The sequence below is a fragment of the Anser anser genome, assembly GCF_964211835.1.
Source record: "Anser anser genome assembly, chromosome: Z".
Lineage (NCBI taxonomy): Eukaryota > Metazoa > Chordata > Aves > Anseriformes > Anatidae > Anser > Anser anser.
In genome coordinates, this window is record NC_139723.1 from 71,464,144 (window position 1) to 71,485,990 (window position 21,847).

The following is a 21,847-nucleotide window of genomic DNA, read 5'->3' on the forward strand; positions in this document are numbered from 1 at the left end:
GGTCTCCTACTGAGAACATCAGAAATTTTAGCAGCAACCTAAAGCTGCCTTTGAGTTTCGTGACTAGCATTTAGCCTCAAATAAACACTCTTGTAATGACATAAAACTTAAAATACATGTTCGTATTTTTGTTTGATAAGAAAAATTGAAACCACTTATAATTGCGTACATTTCCTAGAACGCTCATTGTTTGGAGGCTAAATACATTGAATATTGACCTTCTTTATAAAAATGGGTATTTCAAATTCTGAATCATTTCCTTCTAAACTGTCAACTCCACTATTTCTAGATGTGACCTTATGCTGCCTGCCAATTTGGCATGGTGAGATTTCCAGGAAGTTATGGCATTCCCTAATTTGGCATGCCCATGTCTAGGAAGCATTTAGAGCTTTGGCACATACCATTGTGATTCAAGCATTTCATTTCTTGCCTGTCTGCATTTCTGCAGTTTTAAATACCATAATACGTTTTAAAAGGAAGTGCTAAAAATGTAGGAAAAATAACTGCTGTTTTCTAAATATTTTTTTTTGCAGCAAGTGTGATGAGAATTATTTTGTAAAGTGTTTTCACTGAAACACTATGAAGATAGATTTACATAAATTTATTTAGTTATTTTAATAAACATTTAGTTAATTAAATGAATATTGGAGAATTATTTGCTACTGTTTCTGATGCTTTTTCTGCTATATACTCCCTTTTAAAGTAATATGTTCACTTTGAAGTTTAGCAGAAACCTCAGTGCTATGCCATCTCACAAATAAATATTTCAGATTATATTGAAAACAGCATGAAGCTGAATGATATTAAGTATCAAATGTGTAATAAATCTGTAGTTGTTTCTCAAAAAACTCCTGATATAGGTCATTATTTTTGTTAATGTATTTTCTAAATTCTACTTTTCCTCCCTGTAATGCAGTGTAACCATATTTTTGACACAGAAATGGAGCACTGCAGTTTTGTATTCGATTTAACTAAGGCAAATGATTAAGCATATCTAGCAGTTCTACCATCAAGCTATGCTTTTTTCTCCTCCGTGCTTTACAGAGAGACAACCTTCTGAAATGCATTCAATGACATTATTTCCTGGCAGCTTAAGTTAATAGCTATGAAGACCTACTAAGCAGACAAATAAGTACTTTTCCACTTTCTCCTCTGTTGCCAATGATAATCAGGTATTCTAAATCAGAAATAGTTGAACCTAGCATTGAGTGGGAATAGAAGTCACCATTGGGTCTGCTCTTACCAGCAATAACTGTTTTTTGGCCCTTGCAATCTGTAGCCTGTGGCTGCTGATTTCTCGTGGCTGCTTGATTGTAACTTCACCTTTTGCTACCCTGGTGAATCTTAGGAAATATTTCTGTATGATATTTTATTTGCAAAGTATTAAAACATGAGTGGAGTCCATCTTTTCATGTTTGATAGTACATTATAATACTCCCTGGCTGTTCTCAGGAAGGTGGAAGGGGATCTGAAGTATTTTTGTTCCTGGTTTTGAACCTTCAGTGAAGCAGCAGTGGGCTTCTTGGCTGCTTTGAACAAGACTTCTGCTAGCTGGGAAGGCATTTGGGTATGGTGAGATGTATGTGGAATGAATAAGATTCTGATAAATCCCAAAATGGCAAGTGTACCAAAATAAATAAATAAATAAATAAAAATATGCTTTTCTCTAGTATTTTATGGATATCAGAAATGAAAGCAGTCGTATGGATTTTCGTATTTGGCTTCTGTTATCACAGTAGTTGATTATTACTTTGAATGCAGGGTGTGAAACTGTTATGCGCAGTGATCCATTACCACTTTGAAGAAATTATATGTTACAGCACTGTAATGTTTTAAAACAGCAACCTGTTTGGACAAACTGGATGAACTTTGATGAATTAGGAAACAATAGATGGATGATCCCACAGTGGCAGTCAGCGAGACCTTTGCTGATGGTACTCATCTGTATTCTGTGTGCATATGCACTACAGAGAGCACCTGTTCACAAATCTTTATGACACAGAGCTGGAGCCTGTTTGTGTGTGGTTAAATGGACTGAATATTTTTCTCATATTTTCACTGACACGTTGGTTTTAACCAACAGATAAATTTGAAATACTCTGTATTGATATACAAAATAATGAGCATTATGTCAAAAATATTGAGAGGACGGTCAGCAAACTCTTTTATCATAAACTGCCAAGTGTAGACTTTCTGGGAAACTGATGAATGAACAAACCAGGTTATATAACAGGACTGTTCTTCCACTGAAGTATATATATGTCCTCAAACAGAAAAGACAGGTTGAAACTGTTGGAGCTTTTCCTTTTTTGGTATCATTAATTTGAACTTCAGTTGATTAGTTGGTTAGTGTCCTGAACATTAAGAGGAACAGGCAAAAATGTTAAAGATTTTTATAAGATACTAGTGAAACATGGTTTATTTATTTCCACATCATTTAAATCAATTGAATCAGTATCAAGCTGCGAACGTCCTCCATGTGGAGGTAAATATTGTATGCGTTGCAGAAGCTTTCTCCGTAATAGTTATGAGTGAACAGAACTGTAGATTTTAGTACAATATATGTGAAATGATTGATACATTGGTGTGGTGTGAATAGTTTATCCAAACAAATTACTTGGTAGAAACGAGGAGAAACATTTAAACGAAAGTACAGGGGATGTGTTGGCAGGAATTCATTTACTGAATCTGCAAATACACATTGTCTTAAAATTGTTTTTTAGCTACTGGATTGAATATGCCAGTCTCTTACAACCCAGATGTTAAAAAATAGATCATACACTTACTTAAACAAAATTATGTAATACAACATGCCTGGAAAAGTTAGCTATTTAAATTGCTGATTGCAGAAATTACTGTACAAGTGGGTTTGCTTTGTTTTTGTTTTTATCTTTGTTTCCAAAAACAAACAAAACACACAAAAAAAAACAAACAAAGCAAAACAGAAAAACAAAACCCAAATACAAACTACTGAATCTAATTCTTATTTACTTTAACTTTAGGTAAAGGATTTCCAGGAATCCACTATGAGAGAACCACTATCAGATTCCTGATCATTTCCTGATCAGGAAATGAATATGCTGAGAACTAGACAGTGGATAGCTTAAAAGCAAAAACAAAAACAAAAATAAAAACAAACAAACAAACAAACCAAAAACATATTGCTTGAAATAAAATAGAAATTCTTGAATGGTGAGGTTCATAAATCGTTTTTTGTAAAATACTTCTAAAAGAGATTCAGAGTGTTTAAGTGCCTGACCCCTGAACATTTTATGTAGATTTGCATGCAACTTGTAAGTTTTTTTAGTTACAAATGCTCATAGATAATTCAACAATTAAGATATGCAGAATTAAGAATGAATATGCTGTTAAAAACAACTACTTTACATTCTCAAATATGAATTCAACATTTTTTTCTGCTGTGTTTCAATTAAGGGATGTTAAGTGATATACCACTTTACCTTAAATTTGCCTATGATAAAAGTTTACTTTATTAAATTAATTATCAAATAATTTTCTCCAAAACTCCTTAAAAACAAAATTTTAAAAGCTTTGCTTAAAGCTATTCTAATCACAGGACAATATCTAGTAGATGTACCAGTAAAAACAAAACAAAACAAAAAACAAACAAACAAACAAACAAAAACTCATACTCTTAAAAATGTAACCTAAATATTTCATTCTGTGATGCCTGGTATTTAGGATTAGAATAGATTTTAAGATGACTAAATGTTTTTTGCAAGATGTGCAAAGGTTATATTTTGCAAACATTCATCCAGTAAAATATGCAATAATTATGAATTGCATCATTTCTTATTTTAGTTTGATTTGTACTGAAATCTGGTTTTCAATTTGGCTAACATTTTCAATGAGCGTACAGAAGCATTTATAAGCATTCTAACTATTGCTAACACTCAGGTGTTTAATGAAAGATATTCCTGGGATTTCTGAACATATCACACACAGTGTCTTACCCTACTCTTTACAGTTTTATTTCTAATAATCACAATAATGCAGAGCCAGCATAGCTTATAGCATTCAAGCAAGCTTGTATTTAAGTCTCACCAAAGTGCTTAAAAAGTAAGTAAATGGAAGTGCTTTGCCAAATCAGGTTTTGTATTAATTAAATGTGCTGCTTCCATGTTACACAATCCTAATTGTCCTCGATCACCACTAGGTGTCCTCTCCATGTTGTTCTGCTTATTGCTAACTGTACAGAAATATGTATTAACAGTATATGATGTTGAGCTATTGATTGCTGCCTAAAAAAGAAACTGTAAAAAGTGCTTGTGTTACCTGGTTGACAGAAGAGGACTAGTATGTGAACAGCATGCTGTTTCTGTGGTAGGTATGCAGATGACATTTGTCCCATCTACAAAATCAAACTGCTTCTTCTTTCCAGTATAGCTTGTAGAAAAGTCAAGAGTTTGTGTCTCATCTGATCACTGACTAGGGAACTGTGTGGGAAGGGAGAGGATGAGTTAAGTGGGTACTTGGATGTGTTGGATAAAATCATATGTTTATTATTGGAATTATTCATTTTATATCAACCTAACAGGACTGTGCCTACAAGACATGCCTTTTTCTCTTTCATGATGGTTTTATATAGAGTTACTTACATTTTTAATTAGCAGAAATGGGAGGTGACATAATGCTTTTTCTTTCTTTTCGTTCAGTTGTAATTCCTCTCCTCTAAGGCAATAGTTTAAATTATATACTCAGGACCCTGTAAAGTTGTGTCAATCAGTGAAGTACTGCAAATAAGGATACCAGTAGAGGCTGAGAGCATTTTTAAAAATAAATTAGCATAAAGTAGGACATACTTTTTTTATTATGGATGCATCAATTAAATCTGAGTTGTCTAGCTCATAGAGAGTGGGGAGGAGGACATTTGGTTAACAAATCTGGAGGAAAAGAAGACATAGGAGAGCCCACCTTCTCTTACTGGCAGGCACAGAGTCTGTGAAATTCTGCAAAAAAACCAAACCAAAACAAAACAAAACAACAACAACGACAAAAAAAAACACCTGTTCTGATATCGTCGGCCTTCCTACCATTGAAAAGACTAAAGTAGGAGAAAATTACTATTTCCTGCCAAATTTCTACAGGCAGGAAATAGAAAATCAATTTTTGCATTCTTTTGGGAAATTTGTGCTTAAAAACTGCCTCTTATGTATAAATTAATGAACTTGTGTCCTCCTACATAAAACCTGTGGCTGGGAGCAGGTTGTTTGGATCAGTGAGGAGTACCAAATCCCTGAGTTCAGCACTTTTTATTTATTTATTTTATTTATTCATTTTTTTTACAAAGTGTTCCCTAGCAGAGCTATGTAAATATGCAAACCATCGTGAGTTACACATTTTGTTGTTTAGTAAGCAAATGTTTAGTTGCATATATACGTCTTACGCAGTTGACTTCCACTGTGTGCAGTGCTGTATCTCAGATATCTGCCATGTCTCCTTGTGACTTCCTCCTTGTTCTGCAGTTGTCCCTACCAGTTGAATGCTTGACATGTGCTGAAAAGAAACATGCTATATGTATGCAGTTTGAACAACAGTCTAAAAGTGCTTCTTGCTCAACATAGCTATGGTAGGTCAACTCTCTAGGTTCATCGTTGCACAGAGGCCCATCCCTATCAGATGGATGTTGCTTTTATCCATTGCATGGTATGATAGAGAGGCCCCACATTTTGATAAGGAAGGGATTTGAGAAGCTTGGCGCTGTTTTTTAACCAAATGTCTGTCTTGTTCTGAAATGTGTTTATACTCTTTATAATGGGACAGGAACAAGTGTTGTTTCACCTGTAGGTTTGATAAAGTACTTCATAAAGTATTTATTTATTTATTTATTTTGAAGATTTTCTTATTTTGGTTGTGGATTTCAAGCATGCAGAAAGCATTTGTTGTTGTTGTTGTCCCTGCAACGTTCCTGATGGCAACATTTTTTGGCAAAAAAAATCTTTTCTGTTTGGATGTGAACTAGCGTATTATAGGCACTCAGGACTGGGCTATTGCAGTTTCTAGTTCAAGCCATTCCAGCTGATCATTTAGAAACGTTAAATAGCATGCAGCAGAGGATTGCTTGCCCAGTTCCCTTGTGGGAACATGTTCCCTTTGTGTCTGCAAGTTGCACTGGCTGTTAGGTCGTTATGGGTAGGATTTGCAGTGCTGGTATTCTTCTGTAATTTGATTGGGATGTTACCTAATGGATAGCCTGTCTCTGGCAGCAATTGAGAACAAGGTATTTTATCTGTAGACACTGATCCTATAGAGCCAGAACCCTGCCTATTAACCCTTTTCTCTCTCCACTTAAAATTAGAGAGTATAAAGGCTGTTTCTCTGATAGTGTTGAGGGTACTTATGCTGGTTTGACTGTCTAGTTCTAGTTTACTAATTATCATTTGCTTAAATGTGTAGAACTGAGGTGATGGAAAAGATGCACAAATAGTACATAAATTCCAAAATAAAGCTTTATATACTGTGGAAGAATATGTGAATTGAAACATTTTCGTAATAGTAAAAGTCAGTCTCATGGTGTGTAGATATGCGAGCCTGAGCGCTATTAAATAATATTTTTTTTCTGTGTCATGTAGCTTACAAGCCTTTTCTATGTGTTTTGCTGAACAGGGCACCTAATACAATCTATAGTGAACTAGTGGCGGTTCAAATGGGAAGTTGTAGTGGCTCTCATTTCCTGCAAACCTTTATTCTTATATGGAACTATCCAAATTTTAACATTAGATGAGTATATTGTGCTTGGTTCTGCCATGCTTTTTCATGAATATATCATATTTTCATGTATATCAATGAAAATTATTTGAGAAAAGTATATACCAGTGAAGCTAAAGCATATGTGGATGAAATATCACTGATGTAGACAAAGGAGCATACTGAAGTTTTTACTTGTTTGCTCTTGTAAATTCTGTACAACAGTAGGAAAATGTAACTGATAGTGACAATTAGAAGACATTATGATCCATGCTCTCCTAATAATAGAATACTAACTGCCAAAAAAGAACAGCGGATTTGTAGAGCAGGCAATTACTGAAATGCAAGCAAGACAGAATATTTTGTTTTTTAATTTCCTACTTTACGAACTAAGCATAATAACCTTCATAGAAAAAATAATTAATCTCCACACAGAGTAAATAGGAAGTGTTATGAGTGTAAAGTTTCTCACTTCATCTTTTTAAACTGATTTTCAGACTGTGCAAGCAGAGCTGCCTTTCTTGCGTGTGTGCACCGAGTGAATAATTGTGTGCTGCTGGTATTTTCTCTAGGAGATAAACCATGTAGAGCATGGCTTCAGATAAATCTCTCTGAACTGAAATACTGGAAGATAATTTTTTCTTCTTTGTATTACTTTTGTATGGCTTGTATAATAACAGACCTGTTGCTGCTGGTAGTCTTGGATGTAGATGACCTTTGTCACTAAGAAATGGGCTGACTCCTGCAGTAGCACTTCTCAGTGATTCCTGGCAATCAGTTTTGACAATGACCTATGTCAGCCTCTTTGACACAGAAATGTAACAGAGCTTTTTTTTTTTTTTTCCTTTTTTCCCAAAATAAGTTTTTTTAAAGTCAAATTTGTTGTTTATTAGTTCTTAAGTCATGCTTCAGATTTGGACAAGAGCCTCTCATTCTTCCATCCTAAGCTTTTAGCACAGGTGAAAAGCCCTCTTGGCTTTGGCAGGGTGACATGGGTGTGCCCTGTGTCAGGAGAGAGGAGGGCAGGGGATATTCAGCTCTCAGAGCTGCTGGCTTCTCTTCAACTCGTCCCCCTCCTTACCTGGACCTGAAGAGCTGTCAAAGAAGTGGTGACAGCTGAAGAGCTGTTTGGGCTGGCCCCAGCCTGGCTTGCGGTTCACGGCTGGGACATCGCGATACTGCAGGGTCCTTCTGATTGCTCTCACCACAGGCTCCCATTAGTCCCCCATGGTGGTGAGATGGGGAGTCTGTGAATTGGAGTTTTCATTTTTCTTCAGTGTATTTTAACAAGAATGACACTTTTTAGTGTTCTGTACAGACAACACAATCCGCTCCTGTATCTCTGTATTCTCAGCTTCGTATTGGTTGTGAGCAGTTCAGAATGACTGTTTTCACTTGTTCACATAATACAGCAACAGTGACTTAACTAAAATATATTCTCTGCTTGACACTAATGTCTTGTAAGATCTTTCACTTCTGTTTTTGCTTGCATAATACCAATAGATTTTTGCATGTAAAGAAGTCAGTTAAATAAATACCTTAGATTTGTACCCAGGTTTTCTTTGTCTTGGTGTTCTGTTTATGTAGCTGCTAGGTCAAGTCATCTTTTTTGTTAGGGATACACTGTTTAATGATGTCTCAAATAGACTTACTGTTCAAATAAAATTTTATAAGACAGTTTTTTTTTTTGGTTCTTTTCTAGAGAATGCAACAAGATGTGTTTACAAGGCATAGTTACTAACTGAAAGTTGAGGAAAAAATTATATAGGAAAAATAAAAGATAAATGTTTACAGGTAGAAGCTGCGTATGAACAATTTTAACTTTTCCATAACATTTGGCTTTGAAAAGCATTTCAGTTCTTAATTCAAGTAGTTATGTACTAAAGTGTGGAAAGTTTATGTAGGTTTCAAGGTGATGTGTTTGTTTTTTTTCTAATGTTTTCTTCTTTGTTTTCTTCTAATGAGAAAGTTATCAGCTGCTGTCAACAGCTTTTTAAATTAAAAAGAAAAGAAAACAAAACCAACTCACCAATGTATTCTTCTCTGTTTCTCTGTGGAGAACAGTGTGCTGGTGAAACTGCAGATTTTAATTAAAATGGATTTTGTGGGATAGTATTGCCTCAGTTATCTCAGAAAGGCCTGAGACATCTAGAGAACTTCTGCTGTCATGCTGGATAGACTAGCAATGCCCTCTTGCATTCTTCACGCTCCCAGTCTGTTGTGTTCCTTACCTTGTCTGGGCATTTTGTCAAATAAGAGTAGGACTGAAACAATACCAATTTCACTGCATGTCAGCAGGCTGAGGATCATGTTTTGATTTTGATCAAATCTGACTACCTTCTAACACAATAAAATACCTGGGATGATACTTGTTTAAGAAGGATGCTGCTGTTAGGACTCTCACTGAGGACAATGGAATAGGGGTTTAGTAGTTAATTAGGAGCGTGGTTCTGCTTTACAAGGAAAAAGTGGTCTAAATTAACCACTTAGGGAATAGGAGGCAACTGTGTAAACCTATTTAGAGACTACTGAGGAACTGGGTAGGCAATATAGAAATGCCTTTTCCAACTGAAATTTATATTTTATGAGTAATTTCTAACCTGAATGTTATAGAGTTTATTCCAAGTAACCATTACATTATCCCATATGAGTAATATATGACTTAAATATAGTTCTGACCTGAAAAGAACAGGCAAATAACCTAATACAGAGATTGACAAAGCTATGCTCCTTGCTGCTGAGCAGAAATTAAGGCTGTGATTGAACTATTGTGCTCTCTTCCCTATCCTGTATGGCAAACGTGCTCTCTTTTTCACTGTTTTCATCATTCTTAACCCAGACACATGCTATGTTGTAGCCTTTCAATGCATCTAGGCTCATAGTGTTTTCCCCTTTGTTACTTTTTGTACCTCCAAACAGCTCTTTTTTCCATCTTCTCTGCTCTCTAAACCAATGGCAGCAAAATAAGCTATGCATCTGCTTACCTTGATACAGTGCCTTGTAGTTGAACTGCCTTTCTTCCCAGGAAATACTGCAGCTGGTGTTACTGATCTGGCAGGGAGCTGCTGCCAGGAGGTGTTAGGTATCATTTCAATCTTTTTTTTTTTTTTTTTTTGTGGTAAGAGGGTATGTGGTGTTGAAGATTCTGCTGTGCACCCAGGTTGGTGCTTGTAGGTGAGGAGCTGGAGCAGTAGAGCCCTCTGTGGCAGCTGAGTGGAAGAAACCATCTGTAAAAAGATGAAAGTGGATGAATGGCTAATTATGATACGACTGCTGTCATCTTGCCAGAGCCTTGGGCACCATGCTTCCTGTAGAAAAAAGGAAAAGATGAAATTGTCAAAAAGAAAAAAAAAAAAAGTGGGAAAATATCGGTAATCTGAACAAATATGCATACACGTGTTTATGTGAATACATCTCCAAGCGTGTGAGGCTTCTCAAGAATACATATGTTCCTCTCAATGGAAACCAAAGAAAACTGTCTCATCAACAGTTTTTATCTCTTCTGATTAATTCTTCATGTATCGTATGCTCAGTTTGCCTTGCTTGACTGAACATATTCAAAGGATTATGACAGAAAAAAAAACCACATTTTTAAAAACTGTAAGTTGTGCAGCTGAGTTGATTTTCAGTTCATACCATTAGGATAGTGACATACAAGATTTATAGCCAAACCCAAAGCTGGAGAGGATATTTCTGTGCATAATTTAGAATGAATCTGTTTTTAAGAGTACTCTGTTGTGGGATTTCCAAAGTACATTATTCAAAAAGTTTATAGTAGTTCTCTTCAAGGTGATCATTTCCTCTCTCAACTAGAGGCATGAATTTGTGTCTTCTTCATCTGTTGCAAAACTGACTGAGCATCCCAGCTAAGAATTGTTTTCATCTTAGGAAATGTAACGTCAGGTATGCTTTTAACAAGGAAGTGGAAAAACAAAACAAAACAAAACAAAACAAAAAACACACACACAAAAAACCCAAAAAACTACAACATCAACAACAACAACAAAAAGCAGCTCAAGTGATTTCAACAGGCAAGGAGTAATTTTTTAGAACTACTGCATATTTTTTTTTTTTTGATCACCAAGAAGTTTTAAGCTATTGTCCCCAAACAAGTAACTTACATTGTCATACTTTGCTGGAATCAACACTTTAGTAGTTTGTCTGGCTGCATATACACAAGGGTGAGATACTCTTCTTGTACACAGGCTTTCCAATGAAGTAAACCAAACACTGGTTTTCTTTCAGCATTAACCATATAAACACTCTTTGCACTATAATTTATTTTGTCCATGGCTAAACCAGTCTAGTGTATCAAAAATGTGGCTTTCTGTCTCTTGACAGGACGAGGCGGAATGGTTTTAAACTAAAAGAGGAGAGATTTAGATTAGAGGATAGGAGGAAATTCTTCACTCAGAGGGTGGTGATGCACTGGAACAGATTGCCCAGAGAGGTTGTGGATGCCCCATCTCTGGTGGTGTTCAAGGCGAGGTTAGATGAGGCCCTGAGCAACCTGATCTAGTGGGTGGCATCCCTGCTTATGGCAGGGGGGTTGGAACTGGGTGATCTTTGAGGTCCCTTCCAGCCCAAGCCATTCTATGATTCTATGATTCCCATGAAAGCCTGTAAAAAATAACGCATTGGTGTTGATGATTTTCACATTTACTATCTTTTTTTTGTTTATTAAAATAATTGATTATAGTTCTTGTTGATTCTTGTTCATCAGTTAAGTAAGTTTATACTTGAAGGAATTTGTTTTTCCTTCAGCTGGATGTTTAGAATTGGTAGCTATACTGGGTGCTTTCCCGTGGCACAGCAATTCCCATTCAGTCTGCTTCAGACAATTACTATTGCTCTTAAGGGCAATAGAGTCATGTTGATAACTTTGAATTGTGCCTTTGGGAAATTCTCTCTTCCTCTTTTTAGATGTTTATGGATCCTTTCCGTAAAGTGAACATGGCCTGAATAGCATGATACAGTTTAATACACAAACTCTTCAGCTGCATGGTAATTTTAAACCTACATGTGTCTCTGATAGCCTAGTTAGAGCTAAGAATTGAAAATTATTGTGACAGTAAAGCAGCATAAATCTGGGGTACTATTTCCTATGGAGATATGTGAGTGTTTTCTTATTTGACCTCTCAGCTATCTTTAGGTTCTTTATCTAATGAATCAGTTTTTCTTGGTTTTGAATGCTCAGTGAAAGAAAGATGGTCAGTTAAATATTTGGTCCACAAATTCAGCACTGAAATGCAGAAATAAGTGTCTAAAATCAATTTCTTTAATCCATTGTTAATCTGAATAATGATTTTTGTTTCTTGCTTCATTTAGACAGTTTTGAAAGTTACAGTCCCAAGTGAACCATGAGCATGGTACTGTGGATTTCCTTCCAATTTCTCTAGAATTTTTCCTCTGATGTTATGTATATCATGGTGCTCTTTAGAAGTAATGATTATGTCATTCATAATTAGAAGGATTTAGCGTAGTGTAGTAGATTACCACATGAGCAGTGCAAAATAATTCCCCACCAATATAAAATTTTTTGATGAAATCAGGAAAGAACTCTGGCTTGAGATATTTAAGACTTGAATTTCAGGATTATTATACATGTTTGAGAAGTCTCATTTTTTTTATTTCTCCTTTTTTGATCTTTTGACAGTGAGCTTTTTGGAGCAGCATTGCATCTCTAGGTCTATGTTCTTGTGCTAAATATACTCAAAAATGTAATAAGATATTAATTACGTTTGCTAAACCTAGCGGAGAGTAGAAGAGGGGGAAGAAGGAAATCTAGAAAGAGAAGGGACAAGTAACTTCATGCCCCTAAATGACTTTTTTGTCTATTTCTTGTTAGCTGCTGCTGTCTAGAAAACCAATACTAAATAGTTCAACTGTGGTATTTTCCTTGACTACCCTCTTTTAGCTCAGGCTGTGTTAAAAGAAGTGATATGGCTGAAGGTAACATAGACCTTTTTGAATTGAGTCTGCTGCGCCGACATACAGTTTTTGTCTGGAAGCTCATCACTTTTTGCTTTTCCTCTGACTATGTTCTTGTCATTTCAAATATTTGGAAGAATCACTCTGATGAAAAAGAAAGAAGAGTGGTAGTGTCTTACAAGAAGATGTATCTCTGAATTCCTAAGAGATTAAGTATATTCAGTGTAACATCTCCTTAGCTGCTAAATAGTGTTTTTATTAATTTTATGAGTAAGTATTTTTTTGGCTTACTGTATTTTCATATTTATTGTTATGGAAAGAATAGCTGATCCTTACAGAAATCATGACTTAGAACTACGTCTTGTCAGTTTAGGCAGTTTAGGGCACTGAGGAAATTTACACTGGAAATCATAATGTCTGATATTTTCTCTCAAGACAGTCTGAAGACTAAGTAGTATTCAACTAGCCATAGCTTAGCTTTTCTTCTGTATTCCTCACCAACCACCATGTTTTAATCTGTTTTATATTTTCATACTGAAGTTTTGACTGGCATCTTCACATTTGTGGTAATATTATTATCATGCAATTATTAAATTATTTTGTAAATTACAAAGGAATATTTTTGCTGATTATCATGCCAGGCCAGTTTCTTTGTTCTAATTCTTGGATGCCTGTCAGTCTTTAGTAATTTGGGCTTCTTAGCCAGGTGTAGTTTGGGACAGATACAGAAGCAGGTATATATCTGCCTATAAGGACTTCAGTAGGATCAGGTGCATGCAGATGTCTTCAGGGTTAGGCAGCAGCTGAGCAGGACTGTTGTGGTCACTGTACTGACTGCAGTCCCTCACATTCATCTGTGCCATGCTTTAATGGCTCTAATCATGAGTGTTCTACAATATTTGCAGCATTTCATCTCTCTATTTGCATGTATATAAAATTTTGTGTGTGCAGTATTCCAGTTGGCTAGCAGCAAGGGTATATACTATTTCGGGGTATGACTCTTCTTTTTTTCTGTATAGTTTCTGCATGAAAATATGATTTAGGAATACAGAGTTACAAATCTGTTGAGTATTTTTTAGCTTTTTCACATTTCTGTTGAGTAAAGTTTATCGAACCACAGTTTATTTTTAAATTGAGCTACAAATGTTCTTGAGTGACCTCTGGTTGTTTTTTCATACTAAGAAATATGCTCCCAGACATTTATTCTGCAGCATCTTTTCAGTCACCCATCTTTATCTTGTTGAAGTACCTTAGGAAGACAAAAAGCCTGTACAGTGTGCTCACAGGCAGTGGCTGTGAAAGGTCAGATCTGGTGCAGAACCTGTTGCAGAATTGATAGCATTTGAGTCCATCCCATAGCTAAACATAAAAAACACATGAGGTTATAGTGACAATTTTTAATTAGATTAACACATATAAGTATACCAAGCAGACATACCCTTATTTATTTATTTGTTTGTTTGTTTGTTTATTTATTCATTTATTTATTTACAGTTTGAGATGAAACAGAGAAAAAGAGTTGTCTAAACTTGTCAGATTTGCTTAGTTAAATAGAATATTTTGTACAGGTCATTCCAGATGAACATAAGGAAATGTTAAAGTCATCAAGTTTATTCCCGATTAAACATCTTTGCCTATAACAGCACTACTTTATTTAATAAAGAGAAACAAAAACAAGAAAATCTACCGTATTATCTGCTAATGTCTTGAAAGTGAACAGGAAATCTGGAGTCCATCCCTCCTCAGTCTGGTGGACTTACAGCAGGATTGTCTTGGGATGCTTGGCATGCTGCCCTACCTGACCATACCCAATTTGTTGTGCTGGTCAGACCGCCTAATGGATGGGAGCACTCACACTGACGGAGAGGCACCATGGATATATGCAGTTGATGTGGAATGAGTGCTTCATGACACACAGAGAAAGGGCAGTGCCTCAGCCTTGACATTTCCAATCGACAGGCTGTCAGCAGATCCATGACATCCCTTATGACACTAAGCAGCACCATCTGAAGCATCCATCTCTTCCCCAGAATTGGGCAGGGAGCCCAGACACACATTAAGCACTGGAGGGCAAAGATATCAAAATATGCTACTGAGGGGCATTCTTAGATTTGCCTATTAGAGCTGTTCTCAAGCTCCTAGCCAGTATTAGCATTGGGAACTTGCCTGTGTACAGAAGAATTAAGGTGTATGACCTGGAGAGGGTGAAAAGATGAAGCTCATTTAATTTTGCCTTATAATATTTTGTATTCAGTGCTCCAGTCTATTCATCTCAATTGAGTTAAGAAAGGCTGCACTGGTGAAAATTTGAGGAGATTTTTCCATATTACTGTTGGAAACTCTTGAATCTACTCAAGATTTACCTTGGTGAACCACTTCATTTGTTTGCAAGAAGAAAAATATGTATGTCTGCTGAAAATCTCTTTTCAATCTGGAACAGAAGAAAAAATCTAACCTTTCTGTACTTGTCTTTTTAAGTTGCTTTTGTGTTTAAGTGTAAAACAGGTAACTGGAAAGGTCTGTTCCAGTTCTCAGGCTGTACCAGAGCTTTGCAGTGGTTCTGCTGTCATCCAGTTACCTTAGATATTATTTTCAGAATATTTCCAAAGAAACAGACAAAGAAAGATTTAAGTTGGATTTTGCCTCTTCATAGTGTTTTACATGGCTAATTGAGTATTTGTGGTTGACAGAGTTATGTGTCATGGTTTATTTCCATAAATAGGAAGAATTGTGATAGATTTCTTAGATGTGGGAAGATGACTTCATTTGCTCACTGTTGTTGTTGATGAGCAATAGTTACATCATAGTACAGCATAGGTACCACAAAATCAATTATATTAACTCTTACATACATAGAAGAGTATCAAAATCATCAGATGATTTGACCCATTATTAGACTTCCAATCTAAAGTAGCCTTAGTTAGTAGAAAAAATACTATTTCTACCAATGAATAAAACACATCATAATAAGGCTTTTATCCTTAAGTGTTCAATGTGAAGTTTTATGAAAAGGCATGAAAGTCATGTCTCTGAAGGAGCTTGGTGACTTAATCTTCCTCCTGGATGATAGTGAGTACGATAGTGAGTATGAGTACTGTAAACTATCAGTAACTGAGGAAAAATAAAAGGTGGATTAGTACTGACCCAAATCTGCTGCCCCAATAATTGATCTGTATCAAAGCAAACATTGAGAAAAAATGGCTCAGAAAAATGGAGCTAGTCCCCCCCGACCCCCCCCGCCAAATCCTCCCCCACCTCAGCAGTGATATCTGTTCTAGGTTCCTAGTTTGCTACATCTCTGCTTGTTTCCTTGAACGAGTGAAGTATGAGCTATCAAAGTGTACTTCCAAATATGAAATTTCTGAGGTTGGTACACAGCTGATGACTCCCATTCCATCACAGTTGTTTATCTGCTATGGTGTCCCTGACATATGACATATAAAAAAACATATTCTAGAATACAAGGTTATATTGTCCTGTCTCAGTTCTCAGACAGTCAGCGCTTTTTAGATTTGAAACCAGTTGTGGTTTGTCATTCTCAGGGTAATGCAGATGGGCTTATAAACTTTTAGGTAACAATCCAGAATGATATTTAATATATACCAATGCTTATATTTAATTGTTGACAATGATTTCTGTGGTGCTACAGCACCATTCTTCAACAAAGTGTCACAAATGCACTTTGTTCTGTGCATTTTAGATACATAGTCAATATGAGGTAGTGAGAATCTGTGCTGGCCAAAAAGGATCACTCAAATGTGTTTTTTTTTCTTTTTTTTTTTTTTTTACTTTGTAGTGCAGATGAATTATCACAGGTCCTTGATTCAACAATATTGACATGTCTGTATCCTTTTATCCTGTTTATTCCTGTTGAATCAGTGAGGTTACAGCAATCTCTATAGCTAACAGGGAGCAGGTCTTTAAGACCTTGACTAATCTGTTAGAGATGAGAACTTTTTGATGCTCTGCTGCTCTTGTTCCCTTGTGCCCATGCCAAGCCCAGAGTTAATTGAACCCTTCATCTGCTATGGATTTGAGATAGCTGTTTTTTTTTTTTTTTTGGCAATTAGATTTATACTCCTGTTGTGTATGAGTGTAGCTGGTAGAGAAATGCTGTATACCCCACGAATCACTTATTCTTTTTACTAATGTTTCTTTGAGTACTACCTAATGCTGGCCAATTAAATATTATTTCTTAACTCTTATTTTCAAGTTACTTAGAAAAAAAAATCTCCTTAGACTTTTTTCCTTCTGAAGTAGTAGTTTGTAATGAAGTGCCTTATTTTGATATTTGTGTCTTATTACTTTGTTAAAGACACCGTAAAGAAATGACAGTATTATTGATGTTGTGAAACATCAGGTTTCATGCGTAAGACATGGAGTAAGTTGAAGATACTTTGAAACATTAAATATGAATATAGCAAATTGTAAAGAGAAGATGGGTTTCAGGTGCTTGTAGTAACCTATATTTTGAGAAGACATATCATATGCATGCCATGTACTATTCTGGAACCAGCTTTCAAAGTTTCCAAAAAAAAAACCAAAGTTTTATTGGATCTGTGTTCTTTATTTCTTTATAATGTGTTGAATTCAGTGATATGCTATATTCAAGATGCAATTATGACTGAGTTTGTAGGGATGAAAAGGAAGGTGGGAAACTACCTATAGTGGGAAAGCTCAATCACCAGGATTACTTTGAAGCTCTTTCATGATACAGGGCCACCTCTCTAGCCTGTCCAGGTCCCACTGCATGGCATCCCTTTCCTCCAGCATGTCGACTGCACTGCACAAGCTGGTGTTATCGACAAACTTGCTGAGGGTGCACCCAATTCCACTGTCCATGTCACCAACAAAGATGTTAAACAGTGCTGGTCCCAATACCGACCCCTGAGGAACACCACTCTTCAGTGGTTTCCACTTGGTCATTGAGCCATTGACCTCAACTCCTTGAGTGTGACCATCCAACCAATTCCTTACTCACTGAGTGGTCCATCTGTCAAATCCATGTCCGTTCAACTTAGAGACAAGGATCTCATGTGGGACAGTGTCAAATGCTTTGCACAAGTCCAGGTAGATGATGTGAGTTGCTCTTCCCCTACCCACCAATGCTGTAACCCCATTGTAGAAATCCACCAGATTTGTCAGGCACGATCTGTCCTTAGTGAAGCCATGTTGGCTGTTACCAATCACCTACATATTTTCCACGTGCCTCAGCAGAATTTCCAGGATGATCTGCTCCATGATCTTGCCAGGCATAGAGGTGAGACCGACTGGCCTGTAGTGCCCTGTGTCTTCCTTTTCTCCCTTTTTAAAAATGAGCATTATGTTTCCCCTCTAAGCTTAGCAACTACATCTGCCAGTTCCCTGAGGACTTGCCAATATATCTCATCAGGTCCCATGCACTTTTGCACTTTCAGGTTCCTTACATGACCTCAAAACTGATCTTCTCCTGCAGTGAGTGATTCTTCATTATCTCAGTCCCTTTCTTTGCCTTCTGGGACCTGGGCACTATGACTAGAGCTCTTGCTGGTGAAGACTGAGGCAAAAAAAGTAATTGAGTACCTCAGCCTTCTCCATATCCTGGGTCACCAGGTCTCCTGTTTCCTTCCAGAGAGGACCCACAATTTCCCTAGTCTTCCTTTTGTTGCCGATGTACCTATAGAACTCTTTCTTATTGCCCTTGATGTCCCTGGCCAGATTTAATTCTGTCAGGGCTTTGGCTTTCCTAACCTGATCCTTGGCTGTTCGGTCAATTTTTCTGTAGTTTTTTTCTTTTGGAGAAAGAATTAGATAAATTACTGTAACTAGTGAAAGGAAAATTCCACAACTAAACTCATATATTTTCTTATCTATTAGTAGGGATTATTTTTTTTCATTATTATTATTCTATTATTTTTATGTACAACAATTTGTATAACAGCAGTAGCAACGTATGACCTTGTGTTGTAACATTTGCAAGTGGCATGCCAATCTTGCCTTAATTTTGGCAGTGGTAGTTAAGACTGTAGGATAATTAGAGGTGGCATTTTATGCCAATACGAGCTTTCAGTAGAGGATGCCAATTCATGGGTGCCAAAACCAATAATAATAAAAAAGTGTCAAGGTACTAATAACAGCTCTTTAGTGAGGAAAAACCTTCTCAGATCTAAATATTTTTAATGGGGGGGAGGAAGGGAGAGAGGGAGACAGATGCCAATAAGAACGATGTTCAATAAAAATGAGAGAAGTCATATAGAATGCAGGAGAACCAGATGAAGTCCCCACCTGGCCTGTGCTTCCAAGTGGATGGCCCACTGTATCAGATGAGTATCTGCTCCCATTTTATTCAATTGAAGCAGTTCCATTTTGTTCACTAGGCAACTATTTAGGATATAATTTATCTGTTTCTTATCTCAGATATGTGGTCTGACCTGCAGGCTTCTCAATGAGAAATGTCTCACTTATTTTTTTTCTATTCTATTGCAGAAATCTTGGACCTGCTATTGTGCACATAGAAATGTGTCTGTGTTTTGTCTGAAATTTGTTTGGGATGAGGAGAACCTTTCCTGCGCTTTCCTCAAGGCAAACATATAAGCAGGTCTTATGCAGGTCTCATTTCTGTATCCTATTAAAAATTTCAGTATCAAATTTAAATTATCAAATTTAAAATAGTATATTTATTATTTTTCTGCATTTTTCTGCATTGGCATTTCCATCTTATTTCAAATGAAAATTAACTTTTCTCTGTTAGCCTTCCTGAGCATCACATTACTCTAAGGTGTTTATAACCACCAGTGACTGAAGAGGTAAAGCAGTTGCTTTTAAAGTGTCAGCACTGGTAGCTCATGAAAAGATACAGTGCTACAGAACAGCTGCTCATTGCTGGGAGAATGATCAGTGTTGGTGCACTGTAATAATTCTGCTCCTCTTTGTTATTAGCGAACTCTGTGAAGTGACCATACTTCTTAATCTATGTGGTAATGGAATGTTTGCCTACCAGTAGCTGTCAGATGTAAGCAAATTGATGTCTAGATGAATTTAATCATCATATTTTCAGAAGTGTTCTGCAGATAATACACCAGTTCCAATGAGTTTGATATTTTTTGAGTGCTGGTAGAAAGGAGACACAGAGGATAAATATACACAAGCAGCTTTTCATAGTTAGAAAAGAGTCCATCTGCTTTCTTCAGCCTACAGATAGAAAAAGAGGATCAGAAAACTTGCTTCAACATTTAATACTGGGAAACATGTATTTTCTTGTAAAAATGATGGGCCATAGAACCACAATCCATACAGTAACTTTGACATTTCTATTTTCCTTTTTCTTTCTCTTTTTAATTCCCCCTGCACCCCTCTCCCCCAACTTCTCACTATTGCTTTTTTTTTTTTTTTTTTCTTTTCCTGCCATTTTTCTTGTAGGATTCAATGCAATAGATCATTTTCTTAGCTTGGAAAAATAAATTTGTGTAATTTATTTATTTACTTACAAGTATTTAAAAGTAAGAGACATATACTTATGTGGTGTGTGTATATTTCTATAGAGCTAGAGTGTAATCCAGTCATGAAGTGAGACAATGTGGAAGCAACTTATTTATGTCTCTTGGAAAATGATTGATTTCCCAATGAAGACTTCAGATTATTTATTAGTTCAGCACACTCTGTAGTTACTTGCATTCACTTCTCAAAGCTATTTTTTTTTGTATTTAGATGAGGATGGCCTTAATAAATACAGGCCTGCAATTTTCTATATTCAGGATGTGACTTTGAGATTGCAGCTACAGTTGCATGAGTCTCTTGTTCAACAGTTCTGTTTTGTGAAAGATTTTGTGATTTTGACATTTTTCTTTGCTTCAGTAAAGAAGAAAATATGGAACTGTCAAGTTTACCAATAAGAAGAATAAAGAATATTCTTCAATGCAGCTATAATATTTTAGTTTGATAAAAACAAAAACAAACAAAAACGAACAAACAAACAAAACACAAAAAAAAACCACATTTGTTTTTCATTTGCATTATTATTTATAAGGTTGTTACAATTTTAGTTTTAATTGTGAGATGGGATATTTCAGCAGTGTAAACTTCCCCCTTGCTCCTCCTCCAGAAATCGCTGGAAGAAGTACTGCTCTTTCATTTCCAAAGAAATGTTTCCCAATATGAAACAATTTTGTAATTTTTCATCAGATCTACTACTGAGTCACATACGATTGTATAAACCATAACAGATTTTTATGCAGACTAAGGCAGGTGAGCATACATTTGCTGCAATACAGTGACTCATTTTCAGGAACAGCTAAAACAGTTATAATGCTTGGAACAGTTTGATGCTGTCTGGCTTTTACTTTTCAATTACAGCATACATTATTTAATACTTTTCTCATCTTGATATCTATATACCTTCTTTGCTCTTTGTAACAGGCAAAAGCTAAAAACATGGAAAATATCAAATTTACCACAGAAATGATATTTAGGGAGAACCAATGATGCCCAATATTTATGTCTTAATTGTCCAAGGAATTTGTTGCTTAGAGGTATCTGAGCATGTATAATTGTAACTTAATACTGGATTTTGCTATTTGAAGTCTGGGTGTGTAAATGAATGTGATTAAGGAAGTATTGTTGTTTCACTTCTTTCATTATCAGAACAGATTATTCCTTTCCTAATTTCTGGAAACTTTCCATTTTTCCTGTTACTGCAGCCTCTCAGAAAACAAAAAAAAAAAAAAAAAAAAAAAAGAATTATCTGGGCCATTAATGTTACAAACAGGGAGAAAAAATAAAGGATTTTCATACCTAAGGCTTAACAGTATCAAGTGCTACTCATTGATATTTATCTTCTATAATCCAGAATACCTGCTTCAAGTCCCAAATTCCAAGTATGGTGGATGAGGAAAATAAAGCATTTCAGAGCAGCATTTAAAACAAACCTAAAAACTGAGTGTTCATTCACCTTGGCCCAGATGCAGCTGGGTAATTAGTATAAAACACAGAGGACATAGCAGTGCAGGATTCTACCCTTCTATGTAGTCTGTACCACAGTGTTTGAAGCTTGTGTCCTGTGAGATGAAGGCAGATCTTTCAGCCTGAAAAGAGAAGCCATCTCCATCATCATGAAGTCATGATCAGTCATGAATCTACTATGCTATTATAGAAAAACCTAGGTATATACCTTTTTAAAAGTATTGCCACTGACAGTCACAGATTAGTTCTGTAAGGAGTTGACTCTTGGTGG

The 21,847-nt window shown here is 36.0% G+C and overlaps 1 protein-coding gene and 1 long non-coding RNA gene across 3 annotated transcripts in view; both read left to right on the forward strand.

Moving 5' to 3' along the window:
• The window catches only part of HCN1 (hyperpolarization activated cyclic nucleotide gated potassium channel 1), a 212,776-nt gene that overhangs the window by 23,669 nt on the left and 167,260 nt on the right, over nt 1-21,847 (forward strand). The gene's annotated exons all lie outside the window — the stretch shown is intronic.
• LOC310889546 lies at nt 11,646-21,032 on the forward strand. The gene is made up of 2 exons (XR_014576618.1): nt 11,646-12,909; nt 16,436-21,032. It is a non-coding gene; the product is annotated as an uncharacterized lncRNA (long non-coding RNA).